Source organism: Centropristis striata, chromosome 4, assembly GCF_030273125.1.
Source record: "Centropristis striata isolate RG_2023a ecotype Rhode Island chromosome 4, C.striata_1.0, whole genome shotgun sequence".
Classification (NCBI taxonomy): Eukaryota; Metazoa; Chordata; class Actinopteri; order Perciformes; family Serranidae; genus Centropristis; species Centropristis striata.
This window is the reverse complement of record NC_081520.1, coordinates 18,773,976-18,793,554: the sequence shown is the minus strand read 5'-3', so window position 1 is coordinate 18,793,554 and position 19,579 is coordinate 18,773,976. Positions and strand designations below refer to the sequence as shown.

Below are 19,579 nucleotides of genomic sequence, written 5' to 3'. Positions count from 1 at the left end.
CAAGGAGACAGGGGAGGACACAAAGGAGAGGAGACAAGGAAACAGGAAAGGACACAAGGAGACACAGGAGAGGAGACAAGAAGATGGGAAAGGACACACAGGGGAGGAGACAGGAGAGGACACAATGACACACAGGATAGGAGACAGGAAAGCACACAAGGAGACACAGGAAAGGAGACAAGGAGACAGTAGAGGACACAAGAACACACAGGAGAGGAGACAAGGAGACAGGGGAGGACACACAGGAGAGGAGACAAGGAGACAGGAGAGGACACAGGAGTGTGTCAGTTAATTTCTTATTTTAAGCGTTCAACATGCTTATTTCTAGATTTAATAATCTTAATTTAATAAATCTTGTCAAGGTAAATTATCTGTCCATGCAGCAAGATTATTTCCCTCAGATTTAGTGTTTTTATCTGGGTTTTAAACCTTTTTACAGCGTAACAGAACATGCTTCGGGGCCCATCAGTGAAAGAATCAATAGCGAGCGAAGGAGAGCAGCTGAATATCTATTTTAAGATGTGCATGTGTGCACATGTTCTTGCAACATTGCAACAACAGTAATGTAATCTGGCTGTAAATGATGCACGCCCCGACTAGGACACATAGAAGGAGTGGAAACCACATGATCAATTAACACTGAAGCCCCTCCCTGTAAAACAAAACCCTCATTTCACAACATAAAATATGATCTGACTCAGCCGGCTGCTGGTTCAGGGTGTCGCTCTAACAGATATCTACTAGAGAGTTTTCATCTGAGACGGATATTAGGCTGGGCTCTGTTTGTTTCCTCAGTTATTGTTTAGGAAATGATGAAAGCACCAAAGAATGAAGGAGGAGCAGACTTCAAATGCATCTTTTTGCTTTTATGAATCAAGTGAGATTAGGTTTTTCTTCTCTTTGATGAGGACGCTCAGGATCCAAGTGTTCACTAGAGTTGTGCTCTTAGTTGATTAAACCATTAGTCAACCACTAATTAAAATCAATCAGCAACACTTCTGGTAATTGATTAATTGTTCAAGTCATTCATTTATTTATTTATTTCAGACAATGTGCTGCTTTTCTCAGGACGCACAGGAGAGGAGACAAGGAGACAGTAGAGGAGACAAGGATACACAGGAGAGGAGACAGGGAGGCAGGAGAGGAGACAAGGATACACAGGAGAGGAGACAAGGAGACAGTAGAGGACACAAGGACACACAGGAGAGGACACAAGGACACACAGGAGAGGAGACAGGGAGGCAGGAGAGGAGACATGGAGACAGTAGAGGGCACAAGAAGACAGGAGAGGATACAAGGACACATAGGAGAGGAGACAAGGAGACAGGAGAGGACACAAGGACACAGGAGAGGAGACAAGAAAAGAAGAAAGGACACAAGGACACACAGGAGAGGAAACAAGGAGACAGTAGAGGAGACAAGGAGACAGGAGAGGGCACACGGAGACAGGAGATGAGACAAGGAGGCAGGAGAGGAGACAAGGAGACAGTAGAGGACACAAGGATACACATGAGAGGAGACAAGGAAACAGGAAAGGACACAAGGACACACAGGAGAGGAGACAAGGAGACGGTAGAGGACACAAGGAGACAGGAGAGGACACAAGGAGACAGTAGAGGACACAAGGAGACAGGAGAGGACACAAGGAGACAGTAGAGGACAGAGGATAATGTGCTTCTTTTCTCTGATGGGCAGATTTCAGTTTGTTGTTACACGCTAAAAGACAAATTAAATAACTGATCTTTGTAATTTATGTTCTTAGTTTCATAGTTTTTCTAGTCAGCCGTTTTGTTTTTCCTCCTTAGGAGCAATTTTGTGTTCTTTATTATTTTTTCCCCTTTAGTCTTGATCCAGGTTTTCATAGTGTTTTAGTATAGTATTTTATTTTCCCTATCAGGTTTGGTTCCTCCCTTTTGGAGCACTTTATGTTTGAGGAGTTTTTATTTTATTGTTTTCCCCCTGAGAGTTAAGTTAGTATTCCCTGTTTCTTAGATTAGGATTTATCTATTTATTGTATTAGTGTAGATAGGGTTTCAGTGTTTTTTCCTCCTCTGGAGAGACTTTTCTTTGTAAGGTTTCTACTCAGACTCAGGAGTTTTATAGCCCTTTGCTTTCACTCTGTGAGGATTATCTCTGCTGCATTTTTAGCATGATAATGTTTTGAAAGTTAAAAAAAAGATTCAAAATCACATTTTATGTTGGACTAAAGGACTTAAAAAAAACACAAAAAAGACACAAAATGACCAAAAAAAAGACACAAAATGACTAAAGAAGACCAAAAAAAGACATAAAAAGACACAAAATTACTAAAAAAAGACACAAAATGACCAAAAAAGACACAAAATAACTAAAAAAAAAACAACAAAAGACACAAAATGACTAAAAAAGACACACAAAATGATTTTACAAAACACAAAATGACCAAAAAGACACAAAATTACTAAAAAAAGACACAAAATGATCAAAAAAAGACACAAAATAACTAAAAAAATACACAATAAAAGATACAAAATGACTAAAAAAAGACACAAAATGACAAAAAAGGACACAAAATGACCAAAATTGTTACGCTAAACAAGACCCAAATAAAGTAGAGTGGGGAATGAACATTGTGGCTATAAATAATCTTAGAGTCAGCCGACATGTTCACCAAACACACATAATGACCACCAAGTGCCTGAATATTGCAAAGTGAAAAAATGTAAATGAGCTTCTGAGGAAACTGTTCAGCCACAAATTGCACAAGAAGAAAAAACCACCACAGTAGTAGAGAACATCATACCTTTTCCCTCTTTCATTTCCAGTGATTCTGTCCTCAGTGGTTCAGATGTAGTGAGTCTGGATCGTCCCTGTGGTGAGAATAAAAACACATTATGACATATGGGAGCAGCAGCATAATATCTGCAACAATCAACATGTTATTCTTGGTTTCCTGTTTTGCACTTTTAGGGGAAGTGAAAGAAAATTTCGCTACAACTTAACAGGAAACTCATGCATGGCAGAGTTTTTTTGTATAGGGGAACTTCGGTTTGTCACAAGGGTTCTATTGATTCAGATGGACTACGCCAGGCCTGGAATTTTGTCATTTTAGGGGTAAGGCCACTTGTCCACACCCATAATGAATATAATTTAAGGACTAGTACACTGCAAAAAAGCCAACTTGTATTTTTTTCCTAAAACAGTGATTTAAGTTGGTAAAACTTGGAAATATAAATTATTATCATTTAGGGCAATAATGTAAGTTAGCACAACAAAGGAAGCCAGTTGTCTGCTCAAAAACAAGTTGATGAGTTGTTGTTACTTATATCTTTAAGTTGGGGTTCAAAACAAGGGACAATAGTTTTGCTAACTCTTATTTCTTTGTTGTGAAATGCGGGAAAGTGTTGAAATTCGATCATTAGCCAAAGCTAGCGGCTAACTGATGCTAGCGGCTAACTGATGCTAGCGGCGCTGCTTGTTACAGCTACAAGAGTAGCCATTAGCGTATCAATGCTAACTCAAAATTGTGGTCGCAACATTAGCTGACATTTCATAGCGGCGTTACAATCGTGCCAATTCAGCACATTGCAGAAGTAAGGATTAAAAGTTATTAAAATGTAAAATTATAAGTTCAAAAATCTGAATTTAGAGTTGAGCAAACTCAAAAACAAAACTTAAAATATTTAGTTGAATTGTCCAACTTTGTTGCCTTGAAATTTTGAGTTCACCCAACTTTTCTTTTTTTGCAGCGTAATGACGCTTCTGTGGAAGATTGGCGTCTCAGTCTAAACAGTCAAGCAGGTAAAGAAACATCTCCTTTAAAGTAAAATGCATCAATCTTGTGCACTTTTAGAGCTAAATGAGAGCAAACACCTCGCATAGCATTTTTCACAGTCGGGAGATAGCGTATTATAAAATCTTTGTTATCCTATACTTTATTTTTAATTACTGTCAACATGGTTTCCACGAGGACATGGAGCAGCCTCTCACAGATTATAATGCCACTATTCCATCAAATACACTGATCTTAATCATTGCATATTTTAATAATTATTTTAAAGGAGAATAAGGGTTCTTGTATATTTAATTTAAGGCATCTTATTTTGAGTCTTCTCGTAAATTCTGTGGTCAATTCTGTTAACACAGTGCGCTCTTATTTTGAAAGCGGCATGCGTTTAGCGACAGGAAGTTATTCAAAAGAGTAATTCACAGTTTAGTGTGATTAAAACAACTTTAACTGTTAGCTAATGTTAGCTCGCGGCTAACAAATGGCATATGCAAGTGTCGAGCGCCATTGTACCAAACCTATTGTATGGGCGGCAGTGTAGGGAGAAAGGTAAAGCCATGCAAGCTAATCAGAATCCTCAGAATCAACAACAACCAATAACACGAGCCACTTCCTGTTCCTTTCAAAACAACTAGATAGAATGAGCATGAGAAGCTAAAACCCCGTTTGTTTCTCCTAGTTGACACGACAACACATAACCGGAGTTTTCCAAATTCTTCACTTTGCTCGGAGTTTTTAGAAATAATCGTTTTCTATGATAAAAACGGGGTTTTCGTGTAAATGAGAGGCCAAACCGCATGGAAATATCTGCCTTTTCCCTTCGTGTACACTGCAAAAGTTGGGTGAACTTAAAATTTCAAGGCAACAAACTTCGATAAAATTTTAAGTTGGACAATTAAACAAAATATTTTAAGTTTTGTTTTTGACTTTGCTCAACTCTGAATTCACCACAAGATGCAAGAGTAGTTTTGGTGAGAGGTTGTGTAGGTTTGTTGTTTCTTTACCCAAAATAGAACCCAGGTTTTCTATTTACAGAGCTACAAATCAATGTAACACTAGTCTGCACGCCTTAAGAAGACATACTGCTTGTAAAGATGTATCAATAACTCCCATATCACAGACCAAGAGGGAGTTACAACAGCTGGACACTGTGTCGCTCTGAGGACGGTGAAACAGGGACGTGGCTGTGTGATTCAGTGGAAGGGAAGCAGAGAGAGATTTAGTCTTGTCAGAAATGCCCTTCACCGCAGACGCTCTAGAAGCATTACAAGTCTAACGTCGGTCATCAAAGAAATGCAGACAGACCACTTAAAGAGTTACACACTGTAGTAATTAAAGATGAGTCACTGGAAGTCATTCTACAGCGCTGCATGGGAAAATGTTGTAGGGATTTATTGGTTAAAGCTCCTTCCTCCCAAATTCCAAAGGGAGGTGAGGGCTGACGAGGCTAAAACTAAAGTAGGTTTTCAAACATATGTGGAATCAGTAAGGCTAATTATTACAGACCAACATTTAAGACAATATAGTTTTATTGCCGTAAGCTATAATATATTTAGTATAAAATGATAGAACTGGATGTAACCCTCTTATATGTTATATTTGCAACTTTTATTCAAATTTGCAACATTTAAAATTCTTTATTGAGCATGATAGTGTTTTGAAAGTAAAAAAAAAAGATTCAAAATCACATTTTATGTTCGACGAAAGGACTAAAAAAGTCACAAAATGACCAAAAAATGACACAAAATGACCAAAAAAGACACAAAATGACTAAAGAAAGGCACCTGACCAAAACAGACACAAAATTACAAAAAAAAGACACAAAATGACTTTATAAAAACACAAAAAAATGACTTACAAAGACCCAAAATGATTTAAAAATACACAAAATTACCAAAATTGTTCGTAAAAATATTGATCTGGTAAGTCAGGATAAAAAATAAATTATTATTAGGTCATAAAGGTGACCAACATGGAATTTAAACATGTTTTAAGTGTATACAGGCAGGATGAAAAGGATTAAAAATGGACAAAATAGCCCGATAAGACTCCATATATGGAGTTAACATTCCTTGAACAAAGAACACAGCGTTCAGCAGGTTTATTGTGAAATTTAATGGGTCGATTTTAAACGGGAAACGTCCTCGCTGCTCGATCAGCGCGGACATAAACGATGAGTCAAAACGACCTTCTTCTCTAAACCCCGTTCAACCCAACAGCTGATTCCTCTCAGCCACACACACACTCACTAAAGACAGTCACATGTGTGTTCTGCTCACAATAGAAAATCACCTCTCAAACACATAATCCCACATTTTAATCCAGTCAGAGAAGCTAAATCTGGTGCCCATTTGTAACACTTTGACCGCTTTTATGATGCAAGCTTTTAAAAGAAGTGGCACGCTATAATCAACCTCTTTCTGCTTCCTTAAGAGAATCCTGAGGGAGCCGTAAATGTGCAGAATGTACAGTAGAGGAGACGTGGTGGTGACTCCCTGAAGGGTTTTTTGTGGCATTCAGGATCCTGGGAAGTGTCTTTTCTCCAATATCCTGATGCTCTTTGTCTACTTCCAATATATTATTGGTTATTGAAAGATTTGATCATGCATCAACAGCTATTATGTTGGACTAAAGGACTAAAAAAGACACAAAATGACCAAAAAAAGACACAAAATGACTATAAAAGGAACAAAAAGACACAAAATGACTAAAAAAGATACACAATTACCAAAAAAGACACAAAATGACTAAAAAAAGACACAAAATGACAAAAAAAGACACAAAATGACCAAAAAAAGACACAAAATGGCTAAAAAAAAAAGGAACAAAATGACAAAAAAAAGATACAAAATGACTAAAAAAAGGAACAAAAAGACTATTTGTCTACTTCCAATATATTATTGGTTATTGAAAGATTTGGTCATGAATCAACAGCTCAAATTCCACATATAGACAAAGAATTCACCAAAGGACCAAACTTCATTACTTTTTTTTCTCTTTTTTTATTCAATATCCTGAAACATTGATTCCTAACCAGGGGCATTATTATGCCCCGGGGGTAGTTGGTCTGCAGCCGTCTGTTCTTGTGACTGCTTCATAGTTATTCTTATGAAAAATAATGCACTGGAATTTGTAGTTATCCAACAAAAGTTTGTTATAAAGGACAGAAAGGTCCACAGGAGTGGCCAAAATCAACACATAATGAAAGTACCTTATGGTTGCTTTGAATAGCTGAACGTAGCCTCTGGATAAATTATTGAATCAGACAGCTAAAAGAAATAATAGGTTGAAACTAGAAAATTTCCTCCTGTGTGTACACTATGATGAGATTCTTCAGAGATTTCAAACAATTAATACTAGTAATGTTATGATACTATATAATATACAAGGAGCACACCTACAACAAGCATTCCTTTTCAAGTATTATTTATACAGCAACCTATGACCTTTAACCTCAAAATATATGTGTGTGTGTTTGTGTGTGTGTGTGTGTGTGTGTGTGTGTGTGTGTGTGTGTGTGTGTGTGTGTGTGTGTGTGTGTAAAGCATGTGTATCTGGAGGAGTGTGTATCTGTAACTGTAATCACATCAAAGCATCAAAGGCTTTGCGGTCGACCAATCAGAGCAGAGCAATCAACAGAATTAACAGCTGTGGAATCTTCTAGCACAGTGACAGCAGCCAGAGGTGGACGGACTGGAATTTCTGGCCTCGAACAGAAAGCATTTTTGGCAAAACCATAATACCTATCATTGATCCGACTTCACTTTGATCGTCCTGAGTTCTTCCTGAACAGCTACATATGTTTTTTGAGAAGAAAAATTAAGAAATAGCTTTGTAAGAGCAATCTGAAAAACTGTTTATATATATATATAAACAAAATATATATATATATTATATAAATATGCTTTTCTACAGAAATCTGATGAGTTTTTAATATGGGAGCCAATGAGGCTGTTGGTGCGTGTTGGTGGATCATCTGTGCGTCCTACGCCCAAACTATAACTCTGACAGCTTTACCAGTGGATTGTGAGGGAGAAGACAAATTTTCCTACGTTTCTATGTATAAATTATTTCCGTAGAGTGGAATTTGCGGCCTGGAGCGCAGTTTTTAAATTTATTTTTTGACAATTTCTTCTCTCCCTCTACACTCTGGCGATGATGTCACACACTGTGACACGAACATTCCGTGCAATACACACCCATTATAATCTCAGAATTTCTCCAAAAATGATCATGGTCATTGAACAGGGATTGATAAAAAAACTATATGACCTATCGAAACGTGGATTAATACACCGATACACAAGACTTGTGTCTACTGTTTAAAATTTAAATGGAGTCCCTAGGTGAAATTATGCCGGAGAAGTAGACATTTAAAAATCTCCGATTATTGTTCTTTTTCTTTCACTAATTTTTTTTTGGCCGTCCCATTCACCTTGCATACTCATACTCAAGCTTGGGTTTTTAATTGTTGCTTCACTTCCACTTTAACTGATATCTTACTGCTGCATCATTGAGGTTTCCTTGTTGCTCTCCGCCCATCCTGTGTTCTTTGTTATTCACTTTCCATTCTGCAGTCTTTGATTTTATTCTTCCCTTCTTGTTTGTTTCAAGAGGAAATTGGTTTCAGAAGTCCCTTAGAGTTGTAAATGTCAAACTGACTTGTAATTGTTTTGTCTAATGAGTATGATACACCGCTGCACAGACACAAACTAAATGATGATTGCATGGTATTATGATATTTTGAGACCTAATTGCTCAAGGTGGTTAGAGTTAATGATACCCTGGAACACAGCGAAACACTTAAAGTTAATATTTCTCAATAGGAACTCCACCAAAGCTGAAGTTTGTGTATGTGCAAGACTACATGTGGACTCACACTGATCATCTACTCTGAGCTTTCTGAACCAGCAGCTTATGATTCATACTCAAGATAACAAGTGAGTAATATAAAAACCAGAGTTTAATCTGTAACCTTTGCTCTGTGGTCTGTGTGTGTGTGTGTGTGTGTGTGTGTGTGTGTGTGTGTGTGTGTGCGTGTGTGTGTTTGTGTGTGTGTGTTTGTGTGTGTGTGTTGACTCAGCAGGTTGGCCCTTCCCTCTTCTATGTAAACCTGTCTGGTCCTGATTAGTTTGTTCTGATGTGTTCTGGCAGCAGCTGACCGTTTCCAGTTGGTCATCTCTGACTGTTCCCACTGACACACTGAACCAAGGTAACCACGGTAACCAAGGTAACCAAGGTTACACATCTCCACCGCTTCATGTCCCTCCTACCTGCTGCCACATCAAAATGTATTATCCAGAACCCAATTACACTGTATGACTATATATAAATTAGGGCCGGGACTTTAACGCGTTAATTAAGATGAATTAATTACACAAAAATTAACGCGTTAAAAAATTGACACATTTTAATCACACTTATTTTTGCAGCGCGGAATGTTTCTCACTGGATGAGTTTCAGGCGGACCGATTACACTGGAGCACCAACTAGCGTTGATGAGTTCAGACAACAACAAACCACAGTGAACATGAAGGAAGAAGCTGATGAGACGCTTTGGTTGGCCCCGTGGATGATGGGACATTTAGTTACTAAAAACCAATGGATGGAAGCGTCGATAAGAGCATGGTTGTGTTGCTATGCAACAAGGAATTCACATATCACCGCAGCACATCCAGCCTCAAGTATCACCTCAATGCTAAACAAATAGCAGCTAGCGGCTAGTGTGCTAGCTAGCGTGGATTGTGTTTTACTTAAAAAAACAAAGTATTCTAGTTTACAGAAGGTCTACCTACCTATAGGCTACCTGAATTTATGAAATGTACTATATTTCTAAATATGCTATTGGACTTGAACAAAAATAAACAATATTTTTGTTGCTTAAGCTTATGTATTCAGTCATTATTCAATGGTATACTAAAAATCCATGTGAAAAAAATTACTTCTCACTGTTCTCAGGTCAAATATTTATATGCGATTAAAATGCGATTAATTTTGATTAATTAACTACAAAGCCTCTAATTAATTAGATTAATTTTTTTAATCGAGTCCCGGCCCTTACATTAGTTGCATATTGGCAAAATCCAGAAATACTTGGAGCAGTGTTGCTAGTCATTACTGACTTTAAAGTTTGTTTCATTCGCAGAAGAAGAAAATCAAATCCAAAAAGTCAGTAATACTATCAACTGAGTCTTTAATTCATAGTCATTATGAAGCACTTATAAATGCCTTATCCTGCATGACCAGAACTACAACTACTGTACACTGTAAAAAATGTCTTTTTACAGATTTTACGGTGAAAAACTGCTAAAATGACTGTAAAAGCACCTTAAATGTATATATCAGCCAAAACAGTCATAAAAAAAACTTAAAACATTACTCCACTGTTAAATACTCCGTGTTTCTAACAAAAATATAATTTTAATATGTATACAAGACATCCCCGTAATTTTAGCATTTATTTTTTGTAAAAACATTTTTTTTCACTGTTTAATGTACTAAACACCATATCTCTAACAAAAATATACTGTAATATTTAATGGTAAAATCTTTCATTTATGTGTTTTTAGCAAAAATATACTATAATATATATACAAGCCATCACTTTTGCATTCATTTTTTGTGAAAAAAAAAAAACCTAACTGTTAAATGTACTAAACACCATATCTCTAAAAAATATGTATACTGTAAAATTTTATTGTAAAAATTTTAATTTATGCGGCATTTATAAAGTATTTTCTTGTCAATTATATGGCAGAACAGCGTTTCTTTTGATGGAAAAACGTTTTATTTTTTACGGTAAAATACAGAATAAAATGTAAATCTTAAAAGTGAAATCAACAGTGCTAATATCATTTTACGGTAATATTAGAAAAAGTTCCACCGGTTTTTTCACAGTGTAGAGATTTTCCTCTATCTAGATATAACCTCTAGTGCTTATTTATAGTAAGTAAGGAAGTTGTTGTACATAAATTCTGATCTTGACAAGCTTTGCTCCGTATGGCAGCTGATATCTAGATATTTTCTATGGTTTTCTTGATAATAACCAAAATCATTATTTTGAATAAATATGGTCTGTGATAATATCATTATGTCATTATTATTTTATTTGTTAAATTGAACAAAAAAAGGGTGGTCTAATCATTATTTCCATGACTGTATATGGGAATGGGAATGAACTATAATCCTGACCCCTTTTCCTGTTTGTTAATGTGATAAATATATTTGGTAGAAGTCATAGAGTGTGTGTGTAGAGGTGGAGATGGGGGAGTTTTTGCCCTAAAGCCTAAATGGGTTAATCCCTCCTTAAATATATGAGCGTTGAAGTTTCTCTGCTATTTATATCTCTTTTAACCTCAGCTTTAAACCATTAGCTGAATGACAAAGTCATGATATTACAATAAATGTACAATTGATTTTAGTATCATTTTATTCACTTTCACTTTTCATATTTTGCACCTCTTACCTGCTCTACACTGTAAAAAATGTCTGTAGATTTTAGGGTGAAAAACTGCTAAATCATGACAGTAAAAGACGTAAAATGATGAATGAGTTAATTCAGTTTCAGTAACAATGAAACACTGTAAATGTTTATATCAGCCAAAACAGTATTTTTTACATTTTTTTTTAAATACTCCAATACTCCACTGTAAAATAAGCTGGCAATATACTGTAATATATATACAAGCCATCATTTTTGCATTTATTTTTGTAAAAATACTTTTTCTAACTGTTAAATATACTAAACACCATATCTCTAACAGAAATATACTGTAATATTTAATGGTAAAATCTTTAATTTATGCAGCATTTATAAAGTCAAGTTTCTTGTCAATTATATGGCAGAACACAGTTTCTTTAGATAGAAAAACTTTTTATTTTTTACGGTAAAATATGGAATAAAATGTCAATCTTTAATGTGAAATCAACCGTGCTAATCTCATTTTACCGTAATATTTTTTTTTTAAGTATATGCCGTATTTATTACGGTAAACTTCTGGCAACCGTAGCTGCCATTTTTTTTTTAACGCAAATTTGTTTTTTTTAAAGTGTAGAGCCAGATTAAATCTCCCAGCTCGTCCTCCCAAACACTCCACACCAAACAGTCCAACCAAACGAGGAATGTTGTCAGAGCTGGAACTTTATTAAACAGCCTTAAACAGTCTGTTTACTCACTGTTACCAAAGAAAGGTCTATTGTTCTTGTTCTTATCACATATTTATAGCAAAGTGCACTGATAGTGTGACACAATCTTTTCGGTCATTTGTGTCATTTTTGCATTTTTGTCTCTTTTTTTGGTCATTTTGTGTATTTTCGTGTATTTTTTTGTCTTTTATAGTCCTTTAGTTAAGACTGAAATCCCTGTGAAGAGGTTATTCACTCATTATTGTTACATAATAATAATATTTTTGGCTTTTCGTGTCATTTTTGTGTCTTTTTTTGGTCATTTTGTGTCCTTTTTGGTCTTTTTGTGTCTTTTTTTTTGGTCATTTTGTGTCTTTTTGTGTCTTTTTTTGTGGTAATTTTGTGTCTTTTTTAGTCCTTTAGTCAAGACTGAAATCCCTGTGGAGAGGTTATTCACTCATTTTGTTACAAAAAGAGACATGTTCTTAAAATAAACACATAAAGCTATATGGTCAGATATACTCAAAACAAGATAATTAAGATACTATTGCTAGAAATAAGAAGAAAATACTTGGTAAGCTTCATGTTTTTTGCAGTGTAATTACACATCACTATATGCAGCAGAGTTCCTGCTGAAAACGCTTGTCTAAACGCAGAATAAAAAGTGAAGATGGCACTTTTGTGTCTTTTGTTCAGACCGTCATCATGTAAACGGAGCCTCAACATAACAATCAGATGTTTTTAGTTTAATGCATCCATTAAACACTGCAGTGTCCACCAGTGCACCAGAGTACGATTACAACTGCCGGATGTTTGAGGGCGTATTTTCCTGCATTCATCAGACTTTAAAAGCCAGATTTATTGATTCAAGCAGGAGTGAGTCATGACTGCAGAGGGTGTGTCCTCCAACTGATCTGCTGCAAGTTGCCCTACGCTAAATATCTCTGAGACCCATTAAGAGCAACATCTGTGCATAAACAACAACAAAAAATGTCTGTGTATTACATACTGGACAGATGTTACACTGTAAAAAATGTCTGTAGATTTTACTGTGAAAAACTGCTAAACCATGACAGTAAAATGATAAATGGGTTAATTCAGTTTCAGTAACAATGAAACACTGTAAATGTATATATCAGCCAAAACAGTACTTTTTACATTTATTTTTTGAAAAATACATTACTCCACTGTAAAATACACTGTAATATGTATTGTAATTTTTGCATATATTTTTTGTAAAAAACACTTTTTCTAACTGTTAAATGTACTAATATCTCTAACAAAAATATACTGTAATATTTAATGGTGAAATCTTTAATTTATGCAGCTGTAAAAGACCATAAAATGATAAATGGGTTAATTCAGTTTCAGTAACAATGAAACACCGTAAATGTATATATCAGCCAAAACAGGATTTTTTACATTTTTTTTAAATTAATTTTAAATACATTACTCCACTAAAAAATACTCTGGCACTGTGTTTGTAGCAAAAAATATACTGTAATATGTATTTAATGTAATATATATACAAGCCATCATTGTAATTTTTGCATTTATTTTTTGTAAAAATACTTTTTCTCACTGTTAAATGTACTAAACACCATATCTCTAACAAAAATATAGTGTAATATTTAAGGGTAAAATCTTTAATTTATGCAGCATTTATAAAGTATTTTCTTGTCAATTATATGGCAGAACATCATGTATTTTGATGGAAAAACCTTTTATTTATACAGTAAAAAATGGAATAAAATGGCAATTTTAAACGTGAAATCAACAGTGCTAATATCATTTTACCGTAATATTTTAAAAAGTTGCACCGTATTTATTGCGGTAAAGTTCTGGCAACCACAGCTGCTGGTTTTTACCGTAAAAACAACAGGTTGTTTGTTTGTTTTTTTTACAGTGATCCTGTTAATGTGTAAAGTCTTTGAATCCAGATATATGAAATTTGATAATTCTGCTTTTTTAATTCTCGGTTGTTTGTCTCTGTTTGTGTCTAATTTTTTGTTTTATCTTTTGTAAAAAACACTTTTTCTCACAGTTAAATGTACTAAACACCATATCTCTAACAGAAATATAATGTCATATTTAATGGTAAAATATTTAATTCATGCAGCATTTATACAGTATTTTTTTGTCAATTATATGGCAGAACAGCATTTCTTTTGATGGAAAAACCTTTTATTTATACAGTAAAAAAAATTTAATAAAATGGCAATCTTAAACGTGAAATCAACAGTGCTAATATCATTTTACCGTAATATTTTAAAAAGTTGCACCATGTTTATTACGGTAAAGTTCTGGCAACCACAGCTGCTGGTTTTTACCGTAACAACAACAGGTGATTTTTTTACAGTGTCCTTTTATGAGCAACCCACAACTCTCTCTATTATCTGTTGGACTTCCAAGGTGATCTAGAGAAATGTGAATTTTCTGACTACAAACGTTCCTCTGTCAGCTTCAGGTGGGAATCAACAGAGACACAAGGTCATTCAGGGTGAGGGGGATGAAAGACTGCATGATAGGACAGTTTGTACCACAATAAACTATTGATAGCTTATAATGCCTCCTTTCAGCCCCATTAATATACATTATAATACCTGTATGCATTTGGTTATCTGTATTCGTTAGAAAGAAGAGCAGGATTCACACTGTTCGAACTTCTAATTCCACCTGCCCAACACCTGAATAGGGACTATTGTCCACCGAGCTTCTTGTAGTTAACATTGTTCTAATATCTCAGAATGAATTAAAATTGAATCCCAGCCACATTCAGTGTGCTTTTATTCAACATTAGAGACATATAAAGCTCATTTTCAGGCTCATACTTGTATTTTTGGATTCTAAAAGGTGTTTACATGCTTCCATGACTCTGTGAATGAACCTGCATTTTGTTTCTTTTTTTAAGTAATTTCGTTTTTTTCTGTCATTTTGTGTCTTTTTTGGGTAATTTTGTGTCTTTCTTAAATAATTTGTGTCTTTTTTGGTAATTCTGTGTATTTTTTGGTCATTTTGTGTCTTTTTTTGGTCATTTTGATACTGCCTCCTTTATTCAACATTAAAGGAGACATATAAAGCTAATTTTCAGGCTCATACTTGTATTTTTGGTTTCTAAAACGTGTTTACATGCTTCCATGTCTCTGTGAATGAACCTGCATTCCTCCTCTATCTCTGTTGAACACCTGTCCTGGAAAAAGTCCAGTCTGCTCTGATTGGCTTCCAAGGAAAAGATGTGTTATAATAAGCTGCGTGTGAAGGGAACAGAGTCTGAACGGCTTCATGTTGCATCATGTTTCTGATCTATCCAGCACATAAAAACACTGAGTTACTTTTTTATCTTAGTTCAGAGTTTGTTGTTTGGTAGAAACTCCAAATACCCGAATGGATGCAATGAAAAAGTGAGATTTTCATGATAAATCCCCTTCAAGCATTGCAAACACTTTCTACAACATGGGTCTCAAACTCGCGGCCCAGGGACCAATTGTGGCCCTCGTGACGATATTTTGTGGCCCCCACCTTGATATGAAAGTTTAATGTGAGTTTTATATGAATGGCACTTTACCGTGTTGTGTGTGGAAGGTCCCTTTGATTACTTTTTTTGGTGATTTTGTGTCTTTTTTTGGTAATTTTGTGTCTTTTTTAATAATTTTGTGTCTTTTTAAATAATTTTGTGTCTTTTTTAAATAATTTTGTGTCTTTTTTAATAATTTTGTGTCTTTTTTAAAATAATTTTGTGTCTTTCTTTAATAATTGCGTGTCTTTTAATAATTTTGTGTCTTTTTAAAATTATTTTGTGTTTTTTTAATAATTGTATATCTTTTTGAAATAATTTTGTATCTTTTTTAATAATTTTGTGTCTTTTTAAAATCATTTTGTGTCTGTTTAAAATATTTTTGTCTTTTTTAATAATTTTGTGTCTTTTTAAAATAATTTTGTGGGTTTTTTTTTCATAAGACCGTTTGAATTGCTGCAAAGTTTTTCTATTTAGGCTAATTTAATTTTGTGGACACAAAATGCAGTTAAACAGCAATATATTGTATCGAAGCATTTACATTTAATACATTTTATCAAATATATTAAGTAAAATTAAATGACTATAGAATAATTTTCACACATCTAAAGCCTCCAGTCACGTCTCTGCACCCTGCTCTCTCTAAAGTCAGGTCTAATCTGGATATCTTCCCAAATTTCCTGCCTGCTGCAAACAAGTTTGATCAAGATTGACTTTCCACTGTAACTGTGTCAGGTTGTGAGTGACATGCAGCGTCCTGATCCAGCTGTGGAGATCAGACAGCAACAGGATCAGACTATTTACTGCAGCAGAACGTCTCCAGGCTGATTTATGGGACTTTTCCAATTAATTTATCTTTGAAAGTTCTTCTTCTGCAGCTTAAGAGCTCTTCAATAAACTCACTTTGTCACAGATAACCTGGAAGCTGTTTACACTACAGGCCAAACGTTTGGAAGAAAGATCAAATTTGTGCAAAAAAAGATCATAGTTTCATTGCTATACTTTGCAAAAAAAAATAAAGGTGATTGTTGTATAAAGAGTCACTCATCAGAACACATTTATTATAATTTTCGGGGTTTTCTTGCTTAGACTTTGCTTTCTTCAAAGTAACCTCCTCTGGCTTTAACAACAGCAGGACATATATGATTCATTCCTGAAGCTGGAGTGAATAATTACATTACATTACATTTAGTCATTTAGTAGACACTTTTATCCAAAGCGACTTACAGGAAGAATAAAAGCAAACAATCAAGGTATAGTGCAAAAAGAGCTATTAGTGCATCAATAAGTGTTAGTGACAATTCTTTGAGGAGTAGAATGCAAACTGTTTGTTAATTTAATTTGTTTTTTTACTTTTCCACTTAAGTTGTGACTCTTGCAAATGAACAGAAAATGGAAGACTTTTGGCCTAGTATATATGTTTTTTTTTAAAGGGAAATGAAACTCCTTTCCAATATGCACTCACTGTTCCATGAATTGTTCTTGTTGCTGCTCAACCAAATTTCGCAAGAGGTTCTTGCTTTAATTTCTGCAAGCAAATAATGGAACTCTATGTAAACTGACAAACCTGTCGCACTCATGTTGTGTTTAGGATTATTCTGCTTTCTGCAGCATGTTTGATGCATCAAAAACAATATTTATATGACTGTTACTATATTATTAATGCAGCAATGTCTTTTTTTAATAATTGTGTCTTTTTTAAATAATTTTGTGTCTTTTTTAATAATTTTGTGTCTTTCTTAAATAATTTTGTGTCTTTGTTTTTGCTTTCTGCAGCATGTTTGATGCATCAAAAACAATCTATATATGACTGTTACTATATTATTAATGCAGCAATGTCTTTTTTTAATAATTGTGAGTCTTTTTTAAATAATGTTGTGTCTTTTTAAATAATTTTGTGTCTTTTTTAATAATGTTGTGTCATTTTAAATAATGTTGTGTCTTTTTTAATAATTTTGTGTCTTTTTTAAATAATGTTGTGTCTTTTTTAATAATTTTGTGTCTTTTTTAATAATTTTGTGTCTTTTTAAAATAATGTTGTGTCTTTTTTAATAATTTTGTGTCTTTTTTCTGCTTTCTGCAGCATGTTTGATGCATCAAAATCAATTTTAATATGACTGTTACTATATTATTAATGCAGCAATGTCTTTTTTTAATAATTGTGTATCTTTTTTAATAATTTTGTGTCTTTTTAAATAATTTTGTGTCTTTTCTAATAATTTTGTGTCTTTTTTAATAATTTTGTGTCTTTTTAAATAATTTTGTGTCTTTTTTAAATAATTTTGTGTCTTTTTTCTGCTTTCTGCAGCATGTTTGATGCATCAAAATCAATTTTAATATGACTGTTACTATATTATTAATGCAGCAATGTCTTTTTTTAATAATTGTGTATCTTTTTTAATAATTTTGTGTCTTTTTAAATAATGTTGTGTCTTTTCTAATAATTTTGTGTCTTTTTTAATAATTTTGTGTCTTTTTAAATAATTTTGTGTCTTTTTTAAATAATTTTGTGTCTTTTTTCTGCTTTCTGCAGCATGTTTGATGCATCAAAAACAATCTATATATGACTGTTACTATATTATTAATGCAGCAATGCCAATGCAGGTCAATGGTTAAAAATGTCCCCGGCTGTATCTGATTATTAGAGTTGCAGAGAAACGTCCTCATGGTTTAGCACCACTTTAAGTCAGACTGAATGCTGCAGATCACAGGGAACATAATAACTGTCTGTGGTGGAATAAACTCAGGAACATATATCATTATCCTTCACAAACATGCTGCAGCCTAGTCTTTTCCAGCACAATCTATCTATCTATCTATCTATCTACACTGTAAAAAAAAAAAAACGGTAAAAACGGTTTTTACGGTAAAAACCAGCAGCTGTGGTTGCTTTACCGTAATAAATACGGTGCAACTTTTTCTAATATTACGGTAAAATGATATTAGCACTGTTGATTTCACATTTAAGATTGACATTTTATTCCATTTTTTTTTCCATCAAAAGAAACGCTGTTCTACTTTATAAATGCTGCATGAATTAAAGATTTTACCATTAAATATTACAGTATATTTCTGTTAGAGATATGGTGTTTAGTACATTTAACAGTGAGAAAAAGTATTTTTTTTACAAAAAATAAATGAAAAAATTACAGCAATGCTTGTATATATATTACATTAAATACATATTACATTGTATTTTACAGTGGAGTAATGTATTTAAAATTAAAATGTAAAAAACACAGTTTTGGCTGATATATACACATTTACGGTGTTTCATTTTATGGTCTTTTACTGTCATGATTTAGCAGTTTTTCACTGTAAAATCTACAGACATGTTTTACAGTCAGTCTATCTATCTATCTATCTAGCTATCTATCAGACACAAAATGACCCAAAAAAGACACGTAATGACCAAAAAGACACAAAAAAGACATTAAAAAATGACCAAAAATGACCAAAAAAGACACAAAAAGACCAAAAAAGACACAAAATACACAAAATGACCAAAATCTATCCATCTATCTATCTATCTATCTATCTATCTATCTATCTATCTATCCAGCAGATCGAAACAGAAAAAGATCAAAATACAGTGAGACAATTGTATGAATCAGAGCTCTTGCCAGCCAAATTAAATGTGATATCTTGTGATCCAGTTGCAGCAGATCAGATCCATAATAATCATAATAATCATAATCATAAAGCATGCAGGAAACTCCAAACACACGCTGCTCTGCTTCAGCTGCAGAGGCTCTTTACTTACCACAGATGAGCTGTAATCCGCGCAGCGAGCCTCTTGTACAGTACAATGATGTTGCAACCAAGTTCACGTTGCTTTTAGTGACACACACACACACACACACACACTGCGTGGGAAAAACGAGAAATATGCGTCTGCCTGCAGCGCGCGCGCGCACACACACACACACACACACACACACGCGGAGATATGATGTGAGCATCAAAGTTCATCCCTCGGAACAATGTAGCGGAGAGAAGAAGCAGCTCTGAGTGCATGAAGTCCTCAGGCTCATGTAGCGGTTTTACTGGAAACCTTCCTCTGTTACAGCGCGTTCCCTTTTCCTCTCGGCGCTGGGACGCATGCGCATGTGGGTACGCGCACTGGAGAGATCCAAATACCATGGCTGTAAAAAAAAACTGTACAAGCTGAAACC

At 34.4% G+C, this 19,579-nt stretch overlaps 1 protein-coding gene across 1 annotated transcript in view; it reads right to left on the bottom strand.

Annotated features, from left to right (window-relative positions):
• st3gal4 (ST3 beta-galactoside alpha-2,3-sialyltransferase 4) overlaps positions 1-19,509 on the bottom strand; it is a 66,269-nt gene extending 46,760 nt beyond the window's left edge. The window contains exons 1-2 of the mRNA XM_059330626.1: positions 19,168-19,509; positions 2,783-2,849 (exon numbers count right to left, since the gene is read on the bottom strand). The gene's annotated coding sequence lies outside the window, so the exon portion shown is untranslated. The remainder of the gene's footprint in view (positions 1-2,782; positions 2,850-19,167) is intronic.
• Between the last annotated feature and the right edge of the window lie 70 nt (positions 19,510-19,579).